We start from the raw sequence: 26,335 nt of genomic DNA on the forward strand, positions 1-26,335 counted from the left end.
ACACATGGACCCATCAAACACCACCACGTTCCTTCCCATGAGAAGCTAAGCAAGCCAAAATCCAGAGTTGTGTCCTGTAGGAGCTAAATGAAAGCCCATGCTTAAAGAGGAAACCACTAGCATCAGAAGTTGGAAGCAATGGAACCAGAAACAAGTACCAGCAGATGCTAGCCATATGCCTTTCCATGTGACAGACATTGGCCTTTCTTGAGTCAAGGTACCTTTTTCTGGATACCTTAGTTTGGACATTTTTATGGCCTTAGAACTATGAACTTGTAACTTAAATATATTCCCTTTTAAAATGCCTTTCCACTTCTGGTATATTGCATTCTACTTCTGGTATATTGCAGCTTTAGCAAAGTAAAACGCTGCATAAAATTAAGAATTACTGGAGAACAGGGCCCAACTTTAAAAGGGCTTCATATAGCTCCTTCTCTGAAATCATTAGGAAATAAATCATCCTTATTAAAATAGTTTCTATCAAGATGTAGAGAATCCAATTACATTGAATATTTATCTTGGAGGGGTAAATAGTTGGTGTTATAGCTAAAATGGTCACAATCAATATCCCTTTGACCTGCACATATATCACTTCATTCAATGCTCAGAACAATTTTGTAATCCAGGCTATTGTTTAAATTTTACAGATGATAAAAGACAGACTTAAAGGTTTGCGTGACAGCCCAAGTATAAACAAGCTGTAAATGACAAGCCGAGATTCAAATTCAGGTCGTATTGATTACAAGTCTTAATTCTTCATTCGCACAATTTTTTGCCAAATCCAAATGTAATTTAAAATGAGATAGGAAGTTTCTCTTTGCTTTGCCTCTATCTGTGTGGTGACTGCTGAAGCCTGTCCTAGGAAAGCACTCATCTCCCTGCAGGGGGAGTGCCAAGGTGGGCACCAGACCCTGGTGGAACTGTTCAGTTGGCTATTTTCTCAATCTTATCCAAATCATCTGTGTCCAATCTTTGTATCTTCTTATTAAAATGCTCTTGGATTCAGTTCAGGATGTTCATGCTATGCTTGCTGTCAACATGTTCACTGCCAGGTCCCTCTTGCCAAAGCGGCAGTGCACCCAATGCAGTCTCAGGTCTCATTGTTCATGGGAAGACCAAAGTTGATGAGGACAGACACATGCTCCATATTAATACCACAGACACAACCGTTGGTGGCCACCAGAACTTCCTCTTTGCCCTCTCAGAGGTGCTCAATCACTGCAGCTCTCTGTTCCACCACCATTTTATACACTCAGCAGAGCCACCTGGTGGCCTTCTTTTGAGATCTCTGCACCCAGCCAACTGGCAGTTGTGCATGTGTGGCAGAAGATCATGGCTGGAGCAATGTGATGTCTTGGTTATTGCACAGGACACAATACTGATGGCATCCAGTGTCTCCTCCTCACACTTCAATTTGATAATGTTTGGGTCTGGGACCACTGTCTGGGCAAATTTCCACATAGAGTCTTTGAAGGTGACAGAGAAAAGCAGCACCTGGCAGTTCCTGAGCAGCATCCTCTGGATGCAGATGCTCTGATTTTGGTGGCCCTGCATAGCAATCATCACATAAGCCTCATCCAGAATAAAGACCTTGATCTTGGGGTCGATGAACTTGAGCTTGGAGCACCAATCCAGGACAGTACCATGTGTACCTACGATAATCTGCTCAGTGATCTTCTGACCTCTTTCCAATTTATTGCCTCTAAAGTATAAGCTAGCTTCAGTTCAGGATAAAATTTGCCCATCTGCTCTATCACTTTTCCCATTTGAAGGATGAGTTCATAGATTGGGGAGAAGCACAAACACTGGGGGTGTCTCTTTGCAGGTTCTACTTGACTAAGCATGGCCAATACAAAGGCAGCTTTTTTATCAGTACCGGAATGAGACTGGGCAATCAGGTTCTGTGGGGGGTTAGCTAGCATCAAAAGCAATGCATTCTCTTGTGTCTTTGAAGGACAGTTGAAGCCCATGGCATAGGCTCCCTGGAGAAGCTGTGGTTTCCAGCGAAGCTCTTCAAAAGACTTCACTGAGTTAAGGGGAGAATTTGGATTCCACTGCAGGGCTTCCACTCAGGTTGTGTTATCAATAAGGTTGCTTCTGATAAGCTTGTTGAGTAAGGACTAGGCAGCTATGTCCTCTTTCTCTTCTTCATCTGTCTTTTCTATATTAGCATTGGTCCTGACAACGGCACCATTGGTATCTGGTTTGATTTTCTCTTCCTTAAGATGCACTTTGCTTAACTCCAGAGCTGGAAGATTCAAAAAGATCACAAAGTTAAAGCTTTTGGCCCAGTGCCTGGCATATAGCAAAGGTTCAATAAAGATTAACTAATATTATTATTCCTGCTGTCTCCTAACTGATGGAGATGAGGAAGATGCCTAAGTGTAAAAAGAAGCTTTCTACCCTCAGGGATACTCACATCACCCATGGGCAGTGTGAGCTCACACCCTCCATGACCTGACCTCAAATGAGGCCAGCAGCCCACAAATCTTACTTCTTTCAACCACAACAACTTGCCTCCTTGCCTATTGGGAGAGCTTAATAGAAGGCAATTGAACTATATTGAGTTGAATTTCAGATTTTGAAGGATTTACAAGATTATAGAGATATTATTTCTTTAGTGATCTTTTTCTTTTCAAATTTAGATTAGGGTGCTGAATAAAAATGTGAACTTCATCTCCAAAACTAGTAATATTTGACCTGTGATAGGAGACTAGAATGAAGACCATGGGTATCCAATTTCCCATAGTCCCTCTGAAAAAAAAAATCCCAATTCCTACCTTCAGTTGTCCTGACTACTGAGCCTTCTATAGCTGGTTTGGGGGAATACATCTGATCGTTTTTCTCTCTCTTTCCTACTAATTTAGAGCCAAACCATAATTCGGTCGTTAATGGAAGAGGTAAGTCTCTCCATCTTTGGGGTGAACATGGAGGGGAAGAAAATAAAAAGAGAGGATGTGGCCTAGGTAATCTGTTTTAGATTATGGATCTTCACTATTGTTGGATTTGGGGATGAACAGTGATAGACATGAATAATTACTTTTCCATCCTTACGTATCTACTAGGACAGCTTCCCAGGTGATTCAAAACCTAGTGATGTTTTATTGGTTTCTGCCAGGTGATACAATGCATTTCCAGTCTGACAGTAGTCACTACTCAATGGCTGCTTCTATCCCTTCCTAAAAGATAACTATTGTGGAGGGTGTGTGTGAGCAGATTAAAGGGAAATCTTAAAACTGAAACACAGATAAATTTTCTTTCATAGAAAATGTCAAATAGGCACAAATTATTTCCTTGTTTAAATTTTTGATTTTGTCATAAGTTGATATAATACTGAAGAATACCATTTGTATCATTTCCTCTCTAATCTTCCCAAGCCATTAGTGTACTTCTAACAAGCCACACTTGTTCTAATAGCAGAATCTGAGGTTGTTACTTATTGGTATAGATCAGTGTTATGGCAATGATGGAAAACCAAATAGGCTCTTTTGCTTCTGAAAAGTTCAAAGTGTAGATAGATGTTTTCAGCTCATTTTCACTGTGGACTGTTGCAAATGTTTATGCCTAACTATTAAATTCCATCGTCTCCTCTTCTCTAGGGAGGATTTGGAGAGGGAAGCAGTAGGAGGTGTCAAATGAGAGGACCAGTCCTTATTAGGCTTCCTGGCAGTAATAAACTCTTGTCACTGCTTCTTTATGGGGATTCATTCATTCATTCATTCATTCCAGTGAGAAGCAGATTCTCTTAATGTTCCCTCTGGCTCTTAAACGTGATGAATCTGACTCTAATACAGTCCTCTATCAAAATCTCAGTTGGACATCTGGGCTAAATGAACCTACTCTTGATTACATATGGACTCCCATCCATCTTGTATTTAAGAAGATTTTCTAAATTTTCCTAAGCTACTCCAATAAAGCTAATGGCAAATTACCTTTCCCAAAGGTCAAGGGCAGCAGCTTAATTCAAAGCTTGAGCACTGCTGGGATTTAACTACAGCAAATGCCACCAATGCTGCTTTTGGCAAAACCATTTTCATAAAGCAGTGAAATGGATGGCCTCTGGGTTTTATGCCCTTGGAATTAGATACAACTTGGTATCTCAAAAATCAAGTACATTTTTACTGATTGGACCAAAGGCACATGAAACTAGTCATAGGAAGCTAAAATAAAAACCAAAACTGTTTTGATTTTTTCTATAGTAGAGTAGGAGAGCGAGTGCATAGAAAAGAATGAGTTTCATTTCACATTTGCCACCCTGAGTAGCAGAAACTAGGCCAAGTAGTAAAAACATTAATGTAAATCTAATGTGCTATTAGATCATACCAATAATTTTACAAGATGTAGTCTACTTATATAGGAGTCACTATAATAGAAGTTCCAAATTTTGGATACATGGTCTATGGTGCATGCATAATTTCTCACTTAACAACACTTCTAAGGCTGGATATTTTTCATATTGCACCTGGCACATATAATTTGAAACCTTTTCATTTATTTATACTAAGTGCATAACTTCAGTTTTAATACTAGCACAGTAAAATGTCCTGGTTTATTAGCTAGAATTTTTAATTGTTAAATATATATTAAAGTTTTAAACAAAGTATTTGGGACAGAAAAGCTGAAGAAGTGATAGGGTGGGTAGAAGCAAAATCAACAAATACATTTGATTAATTAGAAAGAAACAATAAATCAATATTGCTGAATGCACAGTCTGTTTGGAGTGAGGCCTATTTAACTAGAATGAGAAATGGTTGAGCACCGTTGCCCCGGTGAAATGAGGTGACTTTAAAAATATGGCCATCAAACTTGTTCAATGCCACCAAAGAAAATTAATAAGCCCAGATAGCATACTTCTAATATGGTTTAACATGTCAACAGACAGAGTTAAAACTTTGGAATTTAACATATGTCAGTTAGAATGAGATTGAGAGCAGAAGTTTGGAAGACTGATAGGAAATAGTATATGCAGCTGATTCCAATTGTTATTGCTGGCCGTTGAGTAAGGTAAATATACTGTGCATGTATTTAAGTACATATGGATATTTATATTTACATTGGTTGATGTTGAAACAAAAACATCATTATGGTATTCTTTATTCTGTTCAGAGCTTGACACATTTTGCCCAGTGGTGTCTTAGGTAAGAGTATAGATTTTCTGGGAACCTGTTGCTCAGATATCATCTCTTCTGTTTTCTCGTATACTGGTGATTCTGGTGTAAGTCATAAAAACTGAGAGTGGGCATCAGACTTCTTCGTGCTCTTGGCATTCTAAATATCCATACTTCCCTAAATTAGTAACACAGGATGAAAGATGAGGGACAACAGCTTCAGTAAGCAAAAATCATGACATATAAAGCAGGCTATAGTTATCTAGGAAAGGTGGGGCACAAATAATTTTTTAAAACTCACAAAATTCTCAATGATTATAGCTCTTCATGTCAAAAGACTCAGGGCTGAAATTATTGAAACCCGGAAGAACAGGTGTTCCGAATAATAATCTAAAGTATAATTATAGTCTCTGAAAAGAACTATGAGGTGCAGTTAATTGAAAGAGACTATATGGTTAATCATGGAATGATTTATTTAAAAAATTAAAAACCGACTGACAAGCTGTATAGAAACAGTATTTCCCAAATCTCTATTTTGACTAAACATAAAGCTGAAATAAGTTGCCACTTTGATTTAAAAATGTAAACAATTTAGTTATGTCTTAAAAAGGTATATAATCATCTCACTTTTTATCACCTTATACCTCATTATTTACATAACATGCAGGCTATTTCCAAGGTTCACAAAATCATACTCAGAAGATAGATTATAGGAATTAGTGATAGGACAGTGCTTTAAATTCTACCTGGATTAAAGGCTTAAAGATGTAGAATGAAATGGAAGTGTAGCCCTTTCTTCCTGATATTTGTAATCACTTTGGAAATTCCTATTTAAACCACTGTAATCTTCATGTGTCTATCAATAACTTTTAAGTCACCTCTTGGATTTTTCTCAATTAAAAAAAAACTGATCTGAGTTCTATAATAATTAAGAAAAGAATTTTTGTGATGTGTATGCTGGTTGGACATGTTAGAACAAGTATCCCCTATAAGTAGGACTTCATTTAAATAGTGGTGTGTGGGGACAGGGATCTCAAGGGATCCATTCAAGAGGGGATCAGAAGAGTGAAACAAGAAAGGATATTAAAAGGCATCACATTATCCTCCTTTATTAAGCAAATGATTGAGTCGTCATTTCTTACAATAAGAGTAAGAGATCTACCGAAAGTTCTAGTGTGCAGCACTAAATTCATGAGGGAAATAATTTGATCAATTATAAGTAGTGTGGAATGTTCTATGAGACAGACAAAATACTGTGGGGTTCAAGAGAAAGGAGAAATCACATTTAGTAAGAGCTTGAATAAAAAGTTGTCATGAAGAAGTGCCATTCCATATGGCCTTTAAAAATGAGGAGTAAGAATTTTCAATGGTTGAGGTGGAGCTCAAGATGAATGTCAAGGGGAAGGTGTACTAATTTGAACAATGACATTGTGGCAGAAATGTCAGCACTATTAACATTTTCAGTTGGATATTTCTTTGCTGTGGGGAGCTGTCCTACACATCATGGTATGTTTGATAGCATCCCTGGGCTCTACCCACTTGATTCTGGTAGCTCCTCCTCACTCCCAGGTTGTGACAAATAAAAATGTCCCCAAACATTGCCAAATATCCCTTTGGGGGTCAGGAATAAAACTCCCCCCCCACTCCCTCGAGAAACCCACTTTACTAGAGCAACAAAGAGCCCTAGGGGAAGGGTCTTGGTACCTGTGTATGTATTAGTCACTCTAGTGACTAATATTATTTAAAAATAAAGAAGGAAAGAATATGCAGAAGGATGGAGGGAAGATTAAAGATAGGGTATGCGATGATTAATTTCATATGTCAGCTTGGCCAGATTATGGCGTGGAATTATTTGGTCAAGCAAGCACTGGCCTGATTGTTGCCATAAGGGTATTTTGTAGAAGGATTTACATCATTAGTCAATTGATTGTATCTATGGCTGTTTGCATCTACAATCAACAAAGAAGATTGCCCTCTGCAAACAGGGGAATCTCCTCATCTAATCATTAGAGGTCTTAAAGTGAAAACTGAGGATTTCAGAATGAGAAGGAAGAGTTTCTATCTCTTTGTCAGCCAGCCATCTTCTTCTGGGGAATACTTCACCTTCACCAGAATTTCTAGCTTACAATCTGCCATATGGAATTCAGATTTGCCAATCCCCATGATTGCATGTGCCAACTTCTATAATAAATCCTGTCAGTTCTGTTTCTCTGGAAACCCTTGACTCATATGGGGCATATTAATTTTTTTTCCTGAAAATCCTGGCACTAAATTAAAAGCCATTAAAAAGAAAAAAATATTTTTCATTAATTTTATTGGGAAAAATTGTGATGCATTTCGTCTCAAACTGAGATACCCAAATAATTTACATAGATAGAAAAGTATATCAATTTAAATCCATTTATTGATTTTGGGACATTAAATTCATTATCAGGAAGGTTTATTGTACTGGACAAAGGAGGAGGAGAAGCTGTGATGGTGGGTGGTATTAGTGGTAGTGGGGTGTGAGGGAGTCATTTGTTGGCAGGTGATGGAGATTAGGATGATCCTCTTTTAGCAGGCAGCCTCTTTGTGACTCATGGCTATATTGCAGTCAAATCACATTTAAAAGTAAAGTAATAGCACAGAAAAACACCTTCAAGGCAAAATAAAGGTAAAAATTAGAGTGCTTTGGGATACACTGAAAAGCACAATGGATACAACAGATTGAAGATGAGTAGAAGTTGCTGCCTCTACCCACTCAAAGAGCAAAATGTTTTGGGTTCATCCAAATGTGATGCATAATTCGACTTTGTTCCCTACTATGTTCCCAGACCAGAAACTGTGTGGCAAATGAATTAGTGGAGGTGCCTTTTCCAGAAGCATTAATGTAGGGAAGACATGTCATAGAGTGCATTTTGAGCAGGGGAAAGCTAAAATATCATTAAACTGAGAAACAAAAATCATAGTTACCTTCAAGAGCTTTTATGATTAAAAAAAGTGTAAACTGAACTAGCACTTGATGATGGAAATCTGTATGGGTAAGAACTAATGGCAGACAAAGCTATGGAGGTAGAATGGAACCATATGATTTAACAAATATTACAGTCCAATGTGTAGGACACAAAGATGAAAAAGACATGGAACCTGCTTTCAAAGGAACTAACAATCAGAGGGCCCAAAAGGCTGTAATCCAGAGTAGAATGCTCCAGGCACAGGAGAAGGATGAAATTAAGTGTGCCTGGGAGACCTGAGAAGGCTCCATAAAAAAGTAACCACGAATGAGTAAGACTCCAAATGAAGTGGGTGGGGAAATGGCCTACTCAGGCTTTAGGAAGGTTGAAGCAAAGGCAAGGAGACTAAGAGGACAGACTAAGTGGGCTTGAAAAATTGAAAGGAAACTCAAGTGCCTGAACTATAGAGACACAAGGCCATATGTTGCTGCTTGCATGCATTGTAAACAAGCTAGCCTTTGCTCATAACAAATCACTCCAAAACTTCGGCCTTAGTAAGTGTCTTGGTATCTTAGTAAGAGCAAACATCTGTTCTATCTCATGATTCTTGTGGGTTGGCTGGGTGGTTCATCTTGTCTAGGCAGGAGCAGCTGATTTCTACAGTGTGCCGATAACGTGCCTGGGGCAGGGTGGTCTAGTAGGTTCACATTCGTATGTCTAGTGGTTGGCAGGCTGGTTGTTCTAGATCAGAGGTTGGCAAAATTCTTCTATAAAGGACCAGCTGGTGAATATTTTGGACATTTTGTGGGCCAAGAGTCAAAGTCAAGAATATTATGTAGAAATATATATAACAAGAGGTAAAACATTTTCAACAAAATTTCGTAATGCCAAAATTCAAAATAATAATAATAGTAATTGAGCACAGTTTTGTAATACAGATGTTCTGATAGAAGAAAGGAACTTTTTTGAGGAGGATAACATTGCATTTAATTGAGTTTCAATGTTAGGGATCCCTGGCATTAAATTAATTATAAATGTTTATCTGTAAAAACGATTCTTAGCTGGAACTGTAACAAAACAGGCTGGAGTTGGCCATAACTTGTAGTTAATGTCTGCTGTAGAGGATCTCAGCTGGGCTAGCTCATCTCTGCTCCCTGCAGTCTCATTCTCCAGTGGGCCAGCATGGGCTTCTTCACAAGAGTTGGCTCAGTATCCAAAAGATAGAGGAGAAGGCAAGGCCCAATGTATAAGCACTTTGCAAGTCTCATATGGCTCATATTTTCTAACGTTCTATTGGTTGAGGAAATCGCATGGCCAAATCTGTATTTTAGAGGCAGAGATACAGATTCTACTTCTTTGATGGGAGGAGTAAAATCACAAAATCAAAGGGGTATGCATAGGGGTGAGAAGAATTGCTGTGACCAGTTTTTCAAACTACCACATATGGCTAAGGGCTTTGAAATTATTTTGTAGGCAGAGAAGTACTGGAGATTTTTTGAGCAGAGGACTGCCATATCTGGAACTGATCTTCAGGGTAATTAACCAGGTAGCCACGTAAGAGAGAATGGCAGTGACGGCAATGGGGGAGTCTGGAGTGGAAAGTCCTGGCTGGTAGCTACAGCAATGCAAGCAAGACGTTTTCAAGGACCTGAGTCAGGTAGTAACAGAGAAAGAAGAGAGGAGGGATGGATGGGAGAGTCACTGAAGAGGCTTTGTGGTGAAATAGAAAGACAGTGAGCCTTGAAATTGGTTACTCTGGCTTTGAATCCTGTGTGTCCCTTACTGTGTGAACACAGGTAAATTACTTACCCGCTAGAACAGGTTTTGGGGGCTGTCAAGATTAGGAAGGATGAATATAATGCGTACAATATTTTGAAAAAACAGATTGAATGTGCCTGTTTCTTTTGTGTTTTGTAGTCCAGAATGTCTCCCTAGTCAGCTTTTCAGCTCTTGCCATACAACTGCATGAGGTTTGTGGTGTGTGTGTTTGTGTCTGTGAGTCTGTTGTGTATGAAGGGGTGTATTTACTACAGGGATGGAAAGCAAACGAAAGCACTACTCTTCAGCACCTAGCATCCAAAATAACACTTTGTAGTAAGATTGTATTTTTAGAAAACAAGCTCTGGGGGGTGGTTAAAATTTTCTTTATCTCCTTCTTTAACATACCAAGCAGCAAGCCAGGCTGAGTTGGAGTTTAAATAAATAAGTAGGCTCCATCCATCCAGGAAGAAATGGGACATGGGGGAGCCAGGGAGGACTTGGCCACTGCAGTTTCAGGGATTGGGGGAAAAGGAAAAAGATGGAGTAATACAAGAAAGCCAGAGGAGGGATCCTTGAGTACCTCTCTCTCCTACGGAGGAATGAATGACAGGTTTCTTCCTGCAGGAATCTGAGAGGGCAGATGGCACTCTGCTGAGACAGCCCCATTTCTGTAGCCCATTTGGGTAGAAGGAGAGCCACAATTTACATTTTCTGAGCTGTTTACAATTCCTGAATGCTATGATCTGGACCCAGATATCCAAAAGGCTTCCAGAGTGGCTGCAGAAGGCAGCTAAGTAGGGCCAGTAAGGCCTGCCATTAGTGCAGTCATAGGCAGGGACAAGGGGACGCCCCAGCAGGGGCTACAGGTGAACAGCTAAGGCCCTCGGCCAAGGGGAAGAAGAGGAAGCATTAGAGGGCTTTTTTCACCAGTGAGAACAAAGGTGGTTCCAAAGTGGCAGGGAAGATGACTGGGCCACAGTTATCAGTCACAGACTTTATGTTACCAGAATTCCCGGAGGAGAGAGCTTGCGCAAGAAGCAGCCCAAAGAGCAGCAAGGATACAATGTTGTGCCTAATTATCTCATCTTACTCTGGTGGCATCACCAAGATGGTACTTAGAAGAGGGGCAAAAGGCAAGAGGTGGATGTATGGGAGATTCCCGCCCTTTGCCCCAGGAGGCTGCATATTACCTAATAGAACCAATTTAAATAGTTGCATTGCTTACATTTACCAGGTTGGACTAAAACTTAGTTTATTTTTCTTACTAGCTTATTAGGTACAACTCAAGAAGAAATGCCAGAGCTCTATTAGAGAATAAAAAAGGCTACATTGTCTTTGCAAAAACCAGTGACTAAGTATGACCCCGCTGGGTGTAGGTACTGAACTCAGTACAGAATAGGCATGCATAAAATAGTCGCTGTCATCATAGGACTTGATAACTGATTGGATCTGGGGACAGAGGGCAAAGGAAGAATCACAGAGGATGCCAAGGTTTTGCTCTGGAAAATATGGGCAAATGAGGGCACGTTTATAAAAAATATGGACCTCAGCAAGATGAATTCATTTGAGATAAAGATACGGTGCCACAAATACGAGAGGGTTGATGAGTTCTGGAGCATGGAACACTTAAGAATAATGAAAACATAATATAAAGCGTTGCATATTGATAATGTTAAGCAGCAGGGGCTCCCGAGGCTCAGAGAATAGGTTATTTATAGGAATTGGATCTTTGTGGTTGAAGGAAGACTAATGAAAGTCTTGGTGGTGAGTCATAAGTTTTATTCTTTCCTTATAATTGTTGGCTCCAAAACGTGGTCTGCACATGAATTGATGTTGGAATTTTTGCAAGTGAGCAAATAAAACAATCTTATATAGCCATAGTTCGGGATTGACAAAATAGTAAATGCTCAAATTAAATTTAGAAAGCTAGATTTACTTTTTTATTTAAAAATAAAAAAGAAACTGACTAGTTTTCTCTTTGATTCCTCTTCATTGAGGTGCAGTTGGAATAGGAGGCAGAGAATTGGAATGGTCCATGATCTTTCCTTACTCCTTCTGTTCTGTTTCCCTCCTTTGCTAATCTAACGTTACTGTTTCTTAACACGCCTGATGGATGGAAACTCTCCCAGAGGGTCTGTTGTTTATCCATTATGAGAAGTTTAGAAAGTCTAAAATTTATGAGTGTGGATTATTGGAACTCAAATTTGTCTGTTGGCACTTAAATTTATATTTCAGTTTGATTGACATATGTTCAAGTAGGCTTTTAAGAGAGTATTTAAAAGTATAAGAGAGAGAACTTGTAACACAATGTGAGAAGAAATGAACAAATTTTACTTATTATTTGCACACCAATTGATTTATCTGGAAGTACAAGTGTGCGTTGTGTGTGTTTGTGCGTGTGTGCATGTGTGGTGGAGAGGTGGAGGGAGACTCAAGAGGTCCTTGTAACTGGTCTACTTGGCACCAGCATTCTACTCCTCTCTCTCATAAGATATATGACCAAAAACTCATTCTCTTCCCTGTGTCTTTGGGGTGTGTGTGGAAAATATAAATGATTCTCCCACCAGTGCTAGGCAGTAAGACATGGAAAAAAGGAAAATATTGAGAGTTGGAGAAGGACCCAGAGGAGAAATCTCAAGACTAACAGAAGATCTAGTGGTTGAAAACAGAATGAAATCAATGAAGGGGACCAAATTGGGGTAAGAGTGGTGGAGGTGAGGTGGGGATGGACAGATGAATGCATTTGAAAATGAATTAAGGGAGAAATTAGAATGGACAAATTGTAGGTTTTATAAAATGTGAATATTTTGTTTTAAATCATTTTGCCAGAGAAGAATGCATTATATATAAATAAATAAAATTATACCCCCAAAGACCTTTTATTAGGTGACTGTAAGTTTCTTCTAATGTATAAGTTAAGATGATGAAAGCAAAATAATTCAGGAAGACAAGATTATCTTTTAATTACAAGAGGCCTTTTATTCCTTTCTTTAATTGGCCATGCTGAAGGGACAGACTTTAAAACAATATTTAACAGGCCATAAAATGTTTCACTAGACAGAATTCGTGTCAGATAAATATCTCCTCTTCAAATGCAGGGAAATAGTTCATATTACCAGTGATCCAGGTGAAAACTGGCCCCCAAATCTTAAACAGAACATAATACTAGTATCTTTAGATCAGGTGCCAGCATCTCTGTCTGTGATTCATGGCTTTGTACCGTTGGCTGAATAATTAATTTAAAGTCAATCATCCATCTTCCTCCCTCCCTCCCTCCTTCCCTCCCTTTCTCCCTCCCTTTCTTCCTTCCTTCTTTCCTCTCCCTCTTTCTGTCTCTCTCCCTCCCTCTCTTTCTCTCTCTCTCTTATTTTCTCTCTCTATTTCCCCTCAAAAACAAATGCATAGTATAACCAGGCAATCGGATATTAGTTCGTATTAGATGAGGAACGTCTATTTGAAAGGTTCAGAAAATACAAAATTTTTGTTGAACATCACTCTTCCTACACTCTTCAGCCCACTTCAATCCGGCTTCCACCCCCATCATTCCTGGAATGACTCCTACTAAGGGCACCAAAAATACTTAGGGCCTAAATTTAAAGAATACTATTCAGCCCTCATTTTACTTGACTTCTCAGCAGATTTTACAACAGTTCATCATTCTATCCTCAAAACAATCCTTTCCCTTGTCCTCTGGGATGAAACTATTTTCTTGAGATTTCTTCCTTTCTTCTCTTTTCAGACTCCTTTTGCTGGCTCATTTTACTCTACCCAATTTTTAGATTTTAGACTCCTTCCCTTTTTTATTCTTTCCTCTCTCCCATTGCTGCAATTATCTTCATATAAAATATGCTAATGACCTTGACATTCATATTTCCAGTTATGATTGGTTCTCTTCTGAATTGCAAACCCATATCTCTGGCCTACATGATCTCTTCACCTGGAGGTCTCATAAAACCCCCAAATGAAAACTATCTATCTCAAGCACAACTTAGCCTGTGATATCCTTTAGCATTCCTTGTCACAGGAAGTGGCATCATTGTTCACAGAAATTTAAAGCCATAAATCTAGACATCTTTCTTGACCAAATCTAATCCTCTCCCTCCTCCCCATCTTGCTGTCATCACTCTGGTCAAAGCGACCATCCTCTTGCTTGGATTGGTGCAACTACCTGCTGAATGATCTCCCAGACATTCATTCTTAGCTGTCTGAAATGTGTTATCACTGCCACCTCAATAATCATTTCAAAGTGTAAACTTTATCACCTCTATCTTTATCTTTTGATAAAGTCTAAAATCCTCATCTTCTGACACTCTCTTACTCTTTCCCATCCTTTCTGTGACTCAGTCATATTGGTCTTGTTTCATTTCTTTACTTGGATCACATTCTTTCTTCACTTAGCACCTTCATGTATACCTGTAGCTCTATCAAGAGAGTAGAGATGAAATCTTCTGGATTGGTCTCAAGAATACCTCCATGTTGCTTTTAATATAATATGCTCTCATAGATCCCTGCTCTTTTCCTTTGTAGAACTTACCAGGTTTGCAACTCATTTAATGGAATTGTTTGCTTACCATATGTCTTCCCCATGAGATTACAAGCTTTATGAGAGTGGAGACCATTTCCATTCTACTGATTATTATATACCTAGTGCTAAGTACAGTGCCTGGCACATAGCTGCCACTCAATATTTACTTGTTGAATTAATGGACAGTTATTTTATATTTTGGTTTCTGACTTAAGCAAAAGGAAAAAACATAGTTAGTTTCAGTATGCCACAAGTCTGTACATACATACATACTTTAAAACAGGAGCTTGTTAAGAAATGCACTAAAATGACTTTACCCAATGAAGCAAGAAGATATTATATCTAGATAGCATCAAGCCTAAAATTTCCTCTAAGTTAGAAGTACATTTTCTTGGAGTCTTTAGGGACCCAGCTGTTGCTTTAACTATTATTGTTCTTTGTTGTGGTCCACAAGATCAGTGCATGTTGGAGAAGTGTGGTAATTGTGGTGGGGGGGATGAGAAGCTTGGGCAAAGCAAGCTGTCTCCAGTCCCCAGCTCCACTACCATAGAAAGATAATGGTAGCCCACTTGTTGGCTGAGAGATGCTCATGCAGAGCCTTCAGCAATAGGTTTTGAAAATGAATGCTTGTGCATGCCGTCCATAGGCAGTTGAGTTGTTGCCACTAGGGGAAAAGATCAGATGGCTATTTAAAAAGCACTTCACAATTATTCCTTTATCCAACCCGAAATGAAACATACAGAGTGTCCAAACTCAGTATGTGATCACATTGCTAGGAAAGTCAAACACCAAGAATCAGAATCTGCAGGTGTTTCCTTTCCGGTTTTTGCCTCCAGGAAGAAACTAAAAGTAAAGTTATGGTTATTTCACTGGCACTGGAAAAACATGCATGTATTTTTAGTTTGTTACATTTTAGTTAAAACCGTGAAGGATGAAGGTAGAGGCAAAAATATTATATATTTCTATATTTCCTGCTTATTTTAATAAACTATCTCCCAGAAACATTCTGAATTATGATGATTCTTGTAGCAGAAGCTTGGTGAAGACTTCCAGGAGAGAGAATGGACCCCAGCACCTCAAATAGCTTTGGTATAGCTGACCTTGAATTTTGTCTGTTTTCTTTTTCAAGCTAAAGGATCTGTTTTTGTTCTGTTTATTTTGTTTTAGTCATGCCATGAGGAAATGAGGTATATAAGTTAATTATTTTAATCCCAATAAAATGATAACAAACTACAACTACATGATACCCTCCCCAAATGGCCGATTTACTTAAACAATATTTAAGCTAGATTTTTTTTTTTTGGTGATTTTTGTAAACAAGAGGTCTAAATTGTTCCACATGGAAATATACTCTAAGATCATATTATCCTAGAGAAAATCTGAAATTGAATGAGATACAAAATCTCATTCTATTCTATCCCAAAGGCTTGTCTACATTACTCTCATTTCAAAAGATTTAGACCATTTGTTAAGACTTATAAGAAACTATAAATTATTACAGCATTGCCATTGTTACTCCTCAGGGACAATTTTTCTCACGACCTTTAGATGTGGTGTAAAGTCACATTTGGTGTATTTGTCCCTTAAATATTGAGCGATTTCTTTCATACATATTTATCGGCTGATCTATCTTTAAAACTATCCTTCCTGAATTTCAGACTCGTGATGAACTCTGCAAGTGAAGTAGGACAGCTTAAGTTCAATGTGTCAGGGGTCTCTGGAAATCAGTGTGTCAAAAACTGATATCATTTTCTCTCTCAAACCTGCCCCTCCTCTTTAGTCCATTTCCCAGATCATGGCACCAAACCTTCTTCCAGTTACTAAAGACAGAAACCAGGAGATAGTCTCGATTCCCTTTATTCTCTCACAATGTGAATCCCCTCACCCCGTCATCCTCACACCCGACATTAGACCCCCCAACCTTCATCTTTCCCCTGACTTTCCACAAGAGCTCACTAGCAGGTCTCTCCCCTCAGACCCCTTCCTCACACCCGCTGGAGTGATCAATGGGACCCTCTTGCTTTAAAGTCTGCAACACCTTCCCAAATCTCATGGGATTGAAGTCCAGTGTGGCTAGCAAGACTCCGCATGGCCTATCCCTCTGAGCCCAAGCCCAACGGAGCCCTCAGTCGTTCACTGAGGCACACACAAATGTGCTTTGTGCTCTGGGCTCAGATTGGATTAGATGTCTCTCTGGGGAAGCCTTTTCTAACGCCAATCCCTCCAAACCCCTCAGGGAATTTATCCCACTGCTGCAATTCTCTGCCTCTCCTCACTGGTCCGACTGGTTCGTCTTATTTATAGTGTATCTTTGGTACCAACCTCAGAGCTGGGATAGAGAGACTCAATAAATATTGGCTGAATGAATGTCTGAATCCCAGAAATGGGGAAGACCAAGCTCGTAATAATTAAACCATTTGGCCAAGCAAATGCAAGTCAAGGTCAGATTTTCCAGTACTTTTTCTCCTTTTTCATATTTTTCCTTAAAAAAACCAAAAGCAAAAAAACCTTGCATTATGTAAATTTAAAGCAAAATTGTTAGAAATATTACTCCTAAATTACAACACAAAATTTAGATCGACAGACTTAATTACATATGGTATACCTTGCCTTAAACAAATTTTAAAAAGCCTTCTTTCCTTTACTTTCCCGTGGATAAGACAGCCACTTTTACAGCTTCCAACTTTTCTCCTTCAGCTCGAACTCAGCTGCTGGTGAGTCCACACGAGTCAAATGCCACATTCTCCTCTTTGGCCAAATGCTACATTCTTCTCTTTGCTTACTCCAAGCACTAGTAGTGTCCTCAAGGATGCCTCCTGCATATTTTTAGCTTAATCCACCCATTTGTAAACTCCGACTCTGCCCTGAACTCTTGCTCACCTTGCCTTCCTCTGAGCTGCCTTTGAAGGGTTATGCATGTCATGGTTCTGAATCTGCTCCAGCTGTTCTTAATTCCTTTATTCCCAGCCGCTCCCTGTCTCTGAGGCCAGCTTGCTCCTCAAAGGAGGGGCTGTGTTGGGAAGGAGATTCATGAGCTGCTTTCTTCCCAGGAGCCTTCTCCTTTCCCTCCAGGCCTCAGAAAACTACTGACCTTGTAGGTGATGCAAATTAGTTGTGTGTGCTTGGCTTAATTTTTCTTTTTTTCCAAAACAGCAATTATTTATTTCATCAATGAAGAATATGACTACAGAGACTTTTGAAAAAAATTCCATAATGCATAGTTTCACCAACCAATCACTATGGCCATTAAACTTTTGATACATTTCTGTTTAGTTTTTTTATCCATGTACAAAACTTTAATTTTTATATAGTTACTCTTGTCATGCATATAATTTTTCATCTTTTATTTTCACTTAACACTATGTTAGTCTCTTTTCAAAATATTCCCTTAAGTAGATCAACCAGAGAATACTTGTTATTCTCCCCGGGTTACACTTTTAGATTGTTTCCATTATCACTATTAAAAAAATCAGAATAAATCTGACTTAAATATATACAAGGAAAAAAATAATAACTCTGAGATGAACCTCTGTGCCTAACTCCTTTTCTTTATTTGGAATGCTTTCCTTAAGATATCTTTCCAAAAGTGAAATTGCATATTTCCAAAAGAGAATTAATATTTTTCAAAGACCCTTTATTTTGTCCAAATTGCTTTTCAAACATGCCAATTTAGACTGCAATTGGCTATATTTAAGAGTGACCGTTTCATCCATCCTTGCCATCCTTGTTATACTTCCTTGTTTTTCCTCCCTAAATCCATAGATCAATCATTGAAACATTTCTTTGGTTCGTAGAGAAGCTGGACATTTTCCACAAATCTTGGTTTATTAATTGTATTTCTTTTGCAAATTCTTTTTGATGTCCCATTGATCATTAATGTATTTGTATAAAGAAGTTGATTCATTTGCTGCAAATGTTTCTGTTTTTGTTGTTTGTGTTTTGAAAGTTTTGTGTATAGATTTGTTTTATTTATCCTTTTTTATTTGTAACTTTAAGTTTAAAAATTCTTCTTACTCCCTGTCTGCTACCACCACTCAAACATATGGCAAGCAGTCACCTCCATATTATCTTCTAGGGTTTTTTATTTTAGTACTTTTCACACATAACTGATTAGGACGTAGGAAATATTCTGGTGTGTAGCATAAGATAAGAGCCTCTACTTTTTTCCTAAATTTTTAAACAAATATCCCCAAACAGCTTATGGAACAATCTTTTCCTTGTCCTTTGATTTGTGATTCTTCCTTAATTATATTTTCAGATCTCAAATATGCTGGAATTTATTGCTGGAAAATCTTTTATGTTCCACGGATCTTGAATCATTTTTGTGGCAGTTGTCAGTATTTGTTGCATTTAAACCTTGTAATCGGTTTAAGATTTTGAATGAAGAGTTTGTACTCATTTTACAAAGTTTGTAAAAAGCCCCCATTTAAATTGGAATAGAAATACATCTATGTAATTTGGGGGGTGTAGGGGATAGGAATTGCCATCTTTAAAACATTTTGTGCTCTTTGATTATATTTCTGTTAACATTAGTCTTGAATTTTTGCTTTTTTTGAGTGTGGATATTGTTAATTTAGTTTCTTTTTCTATTTTTTAAATGGATATTTCAGTTCTATAAAAAGACTGCCAATTTTTATGTATTATTTTTAATTGGCACCATTTCACATGATTAATTTCAGGATTTTTTTTTTCTATTGATTCCTTTTCCAGGCATAAGATCATGCATATCACCCAAAAGTAATAATAATTTTGTCTGCTACTACTGATATTTTACTTTTTTTCTTTTGCAACAAATAGCATTTTCCAGAAATTTTATGTTAAAAATATAATTACTTTTTTAGTAAAAACAGTTACCAATTTTAGTAAAATAACCTGAAAGTTTCCCTACTAGTATTTTGTTGATTATTCCTTTTAATTAAATATTGTTAAGCATTTAAGAGACTATCCTTCTGTTTGAATTTTTAAAAATAATTTTTGAATTAAGGGTGGGTTTTGAATTTATAAGATATTTAAAAAAATCTTTTGAGATTATCCTATAAAAATATTCAACCTACTGATATGAAGTAACATATTTATTATTTACTGTGATTTTCATCCACTCTTGATTCCCTAAAATAAATATTTCTTGATCATCATGGATTATACTTTTAACGTTATACTAAAAATTTTGCTGAGGATTTTCACATCTCTACTGATTAGGGCAATAGTTTTATAGTTTGATTTAGCATTTATTTTTATTAGATTTAATTTCAGAAAATATTTGCTTTGTAAAATTAATTGGGAAATATTCAGGTTTTTTTGTCCCAGAAAATATTATGTAATGTAGGATTTGTGTCTTCCCTGACAGTTTTAAAGAATTTTATAATTAAAACCGCCATGAGATCAAGCAACTTCTGTTAAGTATTCCTTTGATTTTGTTTTCAGTTTCTACCTTGGTTATTGGTCTATACAAGCTTACTGACTGTGTGCATGAGATTTGTATTTTCTTCAAAAATCACAGTTTCATTGTTTTAATATTCATTAATATGAAAATATTTTAAGAGGTTGTTTATATTTTTGTGTATAAAATAGAAAAAATATTTTAATGTATGTATATTCCTTTGTGTTTATTTGCTTTATTCCTTTTTCTTCCTTAGACTTGCTCATAGTCTAATTATCTTCTCTTAAAATATTCATTTATTTTGTTTATTCTTCACCATTTTCTCATATCTAAGACAGTCATTTCTATTTTAAACTCTGTTATTTATTTCTATCTGCTGCCCTAAGGACTGTTAATTCCAACAACTTGAGTTAAATGCTTATTTCTTTTATTTCTTCTTTATCTCTTTTGATTTAAAGAAGTGTATTTTAATTTTAATTATTGTCTAAGTATTGTGCTATTTTTTATCTCTTACTTGAACCAGTAACCTTACTTGAACTTACTTTTACTTCTTACTTGCACCAAAACAAAAATGTTTTCCATAGTTTTGATTAACATGGTTGCTTTTATTGATTTGAATTTGTATTTATAACTTCTACTTTTTCTTATGTTGTGGCCAGAGAATATAGTGTGTAAATTTTCTTCCTTTTTGGAATTATTTATTAGGTGTACATAAATATAAGATTGTAAATGTTAAAGCAATACTGGAGAAGATGGTACATTTTCTGTTTTCAATGTATGAAGTTTAATACATATTTTACGCTAATTGGTCTTGATCCATTCCTGTGGGTGTGAGTCCATTGTAAATAGGACCTTTTGAAGAAGTTATTTTTGGTTAAAGTGTGGCTCCCAAGTGAATGAGGTTGGATCCTAATCCTATTACTGGAGGTTTTATGAAGACAAAGCCATGTGGAAGAACAGAAGGTGGAAGTAAAGGGAACCTGGAAGAGAAAGGATGCTGCCACATGCATTGCCATGTGACAGAAAAGTCAAGGACCCAAGGATCACCAGCAGCCAGCACCAGCATGCCACAGTCCTTAGGGAGAAAGCATTGGTTTTGGACTTCTCCTAGCCTCAAAACCATGAGCCAATAAATTCCTGTTGTTTAAGCCAACTTTAAGCTGGGACACAGTGCTGGTTTGAAACTATTGTGTACCCCAGGAAAGTCATATTTTTTAATACTCATTCAATATTGCTGGGTGGGATTCTTTTGATTAAATTGTTTCCATGGAGGTGTGACTTACCTGAGTTGTGGGTGGGATCTTTTGATTAGGTTATTTCCATAGAGATGTGTCTCCACCTATTCAAGGTGGGGGTGTTTTACTGGAGTCCTTTAAGAGGGAATCATTTTGGAAAAAGCTTTAGAGCCCACAGCCAGAGACCTTTGGAGATGCAAAAAGAAAATCTCCCAGGGAAGCCATTTGAAGAAGCTGTAGAGAAAGCTAGCAGATGTTGTTATGTGCTTTCCCAGTTGACAGAGGTGTTCCAGATGGCATCGGCCTTTCTTGAGTGAAGGTAACCTATTGTTAGTGTCTTAATTTGGACATTTTCATGGGCTTAGAACTCTAAACTTACAATTTAATAAATTCCCTTTTAAAAGCTATTCTATTTCTGGTATATTGCATTCTGGCAGCTTAACAAACTAAAATAGACATTAAGTCAACCTTCATCAAGTCATTTATCATAAAATTGAGTTAAACTTTCTGAAATGTTTTATAAATTTCTCGTTACTTTCAAATTCAAAAGAGTTTGGACTTTTAAACTGTTACTTGGTGCTTTAAAGTTCTCCATTGTTATGATTTTCGTGTACATTTTCTCAATATAAAATGACCACCATTATCCCATTTAATGTTTTTTCCCCTGTAAATTTTACTTTACCTAATATTTCTATAGCCTTCCTTGACTTTTTTTTTGGCATGGGCAGGCACTGGGAATTGATCACAGTCTCTGGCATGGCAGACAAGAACTCTGCCTGTTGAGCCACCGTGGCCCACCTTCCCCTTGACTTTTTAATATATCTTCTCATCTGCTTGCTAAGCCTTTAAGTTTTTACCTTTCTCTTTTGTATTTCCTTGATCTTTCACTTACTTCTTTTAATATGCAGAGTCTATTTTGTTGGCTTTTATCCTTAATAATTTACAAAGCAGGTAGCATTAATTTTAAATTATTTTTGTTTAATTGTGATTCTTAAAACTATGACAATTGAATTTTAAAAAGAGAGACATCTTTAAGATTTGTGACATATTCAATCCCATGATTATTAGCAAATAAGATAAAACTGCCTGTGGAGCTGGTTTTCTTCCCCCAAATTCACCATTTTCAAATTTCAAAGTGCCAACATCTTCTGAAGCTCTTCCAAACCCTCTGTCTTTTCCATAACAGATTCCTTCGGCAGCTCCTTCACCTCTACAGAATCTTGAAGTGGTGGAGTTCCTCAAGCCTGTGATCTGAGTTCCTCTCTTTTTGTTCTCTGTAGGAAGTGACAGATGAACTGAGACCTGGAGGGTAAGCAAAAGCCAGTCTTATGAAAGGTGTGGCAATGATTCCCTCCAGTCCCATGGTATCCATATGTGGTCATTTCAAATTACCTCAAGTGGATTTTTTCACACTTCATTTTCCATTGCTCTACAAATACAATCTGTCAGCGAACCTTCCCAATTCTTCTGCCATCATACATCAGAGTCCAGAGTCTCTCTTGACTGCCTCCTCCTTGATCCACTTCATCTCATTGTTTGTCTGAATGGCTGGAATGTCCCCTCACAGGAGTATCTGTCTTCACTCTTGCCCCCATAAATCATCTTCTATGCAACATAAAGTGATCTTTTCAAGTCAGAAATCAAGTGTGTTATTCTCTGGCTTGAAATTTTAAAATAGACTTCTCGTTGTGCGCAAAAGAAAATCCAAATATCTTAACACAGACCAAGAAGCTTTCATGGTCTGGCCTCTGCCTACTATAAGTAACTTAGCATATACCATATTCCGACTTGCCTACCTGGTCTCCTTTCAGTTTCTTTAATGCTCTAATTTCTTCTACAGAATTCTTAAATACTGTGCCCTTTGCCTGGAATGCTCTTCCTAATACTTCTTGAGGCTGATTCTTCCCCTTCAGACTCAGCTCATTTGTTACTTCCCTAGAGTGGCCTTTTTTTGACCATGTGATAAAAAGAGTATGTCTCACACTCCCACCTTTATTCTTTCTCATACCAACAACTTGCAAATATGAATTTACTCATGTTTTTATTTGTTTAATGGGAGGTGGCCTATAAGATGGCCACCAATGATTCTTTCTCCTAGTTTCATGCCCTGTATGCTCCTTGAGTATGGGTTATACTCCTGACATGGCAAAAATGTTGGATGTCACCTTTGATACTAGGTTACAGAAAGACTGTAACTTCTTCTTGCCCTCTGGCTGGTTTACTCTGACTAAAGCTAGCGGCCTCTCTTTGGAGAGGCCCATGTGACAAAAAACTGAGAAAGGCCTCCACGAGCCAAAAGCCAGTAAGGAACCGAGGTCCTCAGTCCAGCAGTTCATGAGAAAGAAATTGAATCCTGCCAAAATGCACTTAAATAAGCCTGTTGTGCACTGGATGAAGAAAAATTTTAGACCTATTAACTTAAAGCATCATTAGGGAATATAACAAATTATTTGTTACAATTTAAATGGGTCAATTCAAGAAATCATCTTCTTCAGTGGTATGCTGACCTTAAGCACTATAAAGAATTAAAAGAACACAAATAATATCTTATGTTCTATTGCAGTTACAGTTTCCTGTGCACTTTAATATTTATTATTTCATTTTGATCTTTACAACTATCCTGTGAAGTAGACTTGACAGGTATCATTATCATCCTCTTTGGTGATACAAAGAGGAAACAAAACCAAAGATGGTAGTTGATTTGTCTGAGGTCAAGCCGCTAGCGAGCAGTCCAGTGTTCATCCCATTACTCCATGGGGTTTCCACCTCTTGCCCTCAAGAGGCTTAAGGTCCAATCTTGAAGATAAGAATGGTTATCAAACTTATGTTGCAGGGCAAACTGTCTTAATTGAACTCAAAATGCCATAAAGGTTTCTATGTGGACTCTGACTCTGACAAAAGAAAGGTTAATTCCAGCTGGGAGAAATGGAGACACTCAAAATGGACATTAAAAATGGCTAACCTGTGAAGATTTGGCAGGTAAGACAGTGGAAATTACATGAAATAAAAGCATAGATCTGTGAAAATTGTGGGGCTGGTCTTACTAAAATGTGTAGATTAGACTTGTGAGAGGATGGAGAGCCACTGAGTATTTTTGAGACAGCCTTGTGTTCAGGTAATGAGTCTCAGTCGGTCTGGGTTCAAATCCTAGTTGCACCATTTACAAATTGTGTGCTCTTGGGATTTATCTAAACCTCAGTTTCCTCAATGGCAAAATGAGTGGAATAACTACTTCAAGGGCTGTTGTGAGGATTTTTATGAGTAACTTGAATATGTCTGAGATATACTACTTAAAGGTAATTATTAGTAGTGATAGAAATGACATGATCCTAGGTGTGCTTTTGGAGGACTATTATGGTATAGGCTGACCACAAGGTAGAAAGATTGGAAGAAGGAGTCAAGTTGGAGTTCATACAGCAAGGATGGTGCTCTAGCATGGCTCCACAGGAGACGCAGTGGAGGGCTTGACTTGGGTACCAGCGGTAGGAATGTCAGGTGTAAAAGATTTTTAAAGCCCTCTACAGGTGAGAAATAAAGTGTGAAACGCATTCTCTAATTGTCCCCAAATTTAAAATTCTCTCTGTTTACTGGCTAAGTTTAAAAAATTTGGTGGTCAAATTTGCAATGGTTTATTCCACTATGAAAATCCTATAAATGCACCAGATAATTCTAGCTTTCGCACCTTTTCAAACAGCAACAACAATAAAAACAAAGTAGCAGAAAGACCAACCCCTTCCTTTCCTTAATGAGGCTCCATTGATTTTTGCAAACAAATGAAAGACAATAAATTGCCCCAAATGCCCTTTTGAAAAGCCAGGCTAGAAGACTGACCTGGGATTCCCAGCAAACTCAAGGTGATAAGGCCCTACATCTGGACCATAAAATCCTTTTGCAGCTCTGAGGATATTACCTAAGCCCCTTTGTTGCAAATAGAGCTTTTGGGGTTTGGGGAGTACATCCTGTTGGCCCCAAGACTAACATCTGATTTTCTTTCCTTTCACAGGTCAATGACCAAAACCTCTAAAAAGTCACAAAGGAGCTCAAAGCTGCAAGAAGCTGCCCTGGAAGCATTTGTTTTTCTGGCTTAAGAACTCAGTACAGACACAAGGATTTAAGTAAGATTCAGGGGTGAAGTAACTCTTAGCAACTCATTTTTACCTCCAGACCAGAGCTGACTTCCTTCCAGTGAATTTTGTTTTGTATATTCAATTCCATCGGAAAACTAGACCTGCCCTGTACAACGTGGGAGTCACCAGCCACATGTGGCTAGAATTCAGATGCGGCATTAAATATACAAAATGCACTAGATTGCAAAGCCTTCATATAAAAAAAAAGATGTAAACTATCTCAATATTTTTGTGCTGATTTCATTTTGAAATGATATTTTGGATATATTATTTTAAATATCATTATTAAATTTAGTTTCACTGATTTATTTTTACTTTTAAAATGTGGCTCCTAGACGACATAAAATTACATATGTGGCTGTCGTTGTATTTCTTTTGGAAACACTGTTCTAGAGGAAGGATGCCATTAACCCCCAGCTTCTGATAAATTCAGAGGATTTGGTGATTTGTGGGACATATAGCTTCACTGTTTACAGGAGCTGATTGTATCAGCTCTATTTACATCTGTCCTGCAATTGCATTTGTTCTGTAAATCTAATGTTAGTGCGAAATGGTCCCAGTTTAGTGAAAGCTGAAGGGCTCAATTTAGGCAGAGAGTAACCAAATAAAGGCAGATGGGGAAAAAAGAAGGAAAGAAAAATATGCTATGTTGGGAAGTTTCCATGTATATCAACTCTGCCCAGTGTAAGTTATCTCCATTTTTATAAAGGAAGAAACAGAGGTTCAGAGAGGTTAAGTAGCTTGCCCAAAATGCAATAGCTCATATCTGTTAGAATTGGGATTCAAATCAAGTCTAACAAATTCCAAAGCACAAACTCTTTCTCTACATCACAATGCTTCTCTATTGCCAACAACTTCTGAGAAAGTTGACCTGTAACAATAGATTTTAGAGAGAATTCTTTTATTAATTACAAATGTCCTTATTTAAGATTTATGCTTATTTAATCAATTTAGTTGATTAAAGTATATTAAAACAAACTTTTTCATGAGAGCTTTTATTCACCAGAGAGCAGTAAATATCTATGAGCCTTTTTCTTTCACGTCCAGGTGTTTAGCCTTTAGTAGGTACTTCTGTATTGCATTCTCTTGAGGACTAAGAGAAGGCTCTGTAGGAGAAAGTACTTGATAGAACATAAAAGGGCAAGAGTGCGTCTCCCCATCCACATCCCCATCCTACAATAGGCATGGGGTAATGATTTCACCCTGTTCTGCTATACATTTATATTATATTCCTGGACATTTGGAGCCTCTTTTCTTCTCTGACAA

General features: G+C 37.6%; 1 long non-coding RNA gene and 1 pseudogene across 3 annotated transcripts in view; one reads left to right on the forward strand and one right to left on the reverse strand.

Moving 5' to 3' along the window:
- Positions 1-25,278, forward strand: part of LOC143689906 (uncharacterized) — a 305,999-nt gene extending 280,721 nt beyond the window's left edge. For 2 of the 3 annotated variants that reach the window (XR_013178964.1, XR_013178965.1), the window contains exon 7: positions 22,129-22,230. This is a non-coding gene — a long non-coding RNA (uncharacterized LOC143689906). Of the gene's footprint in view, positions 1-22,128; positions 22,231-24,945 lie in introns of those variants that run through there. The other variant, XR_013178966.1, reaches the window with a different exon arrangement.
- Positions 925-1,970, reverse strand: LOC143689904 (ATP-dependent RNA helicase DDX19B pseudogene; annotated as a pseudogene).
- Positions 25,279-26,335: the final 1,057 nt, after the last annotated feature.

Source organism: Tamandua tetradactyla, chromosome 7 (assembly GCF_023851605.1).
Source record: "Tamandua tetradactyla isolate mTamTet1 chromosome 7, mTamTet1.pri, whole genome shotgun sequence".
NCBI lineage: Eukaryota > Metazoa > Chordata > Mammalia > Pilosa > Myrmecophagidae > Tamandua > Tamandua tetradactyla.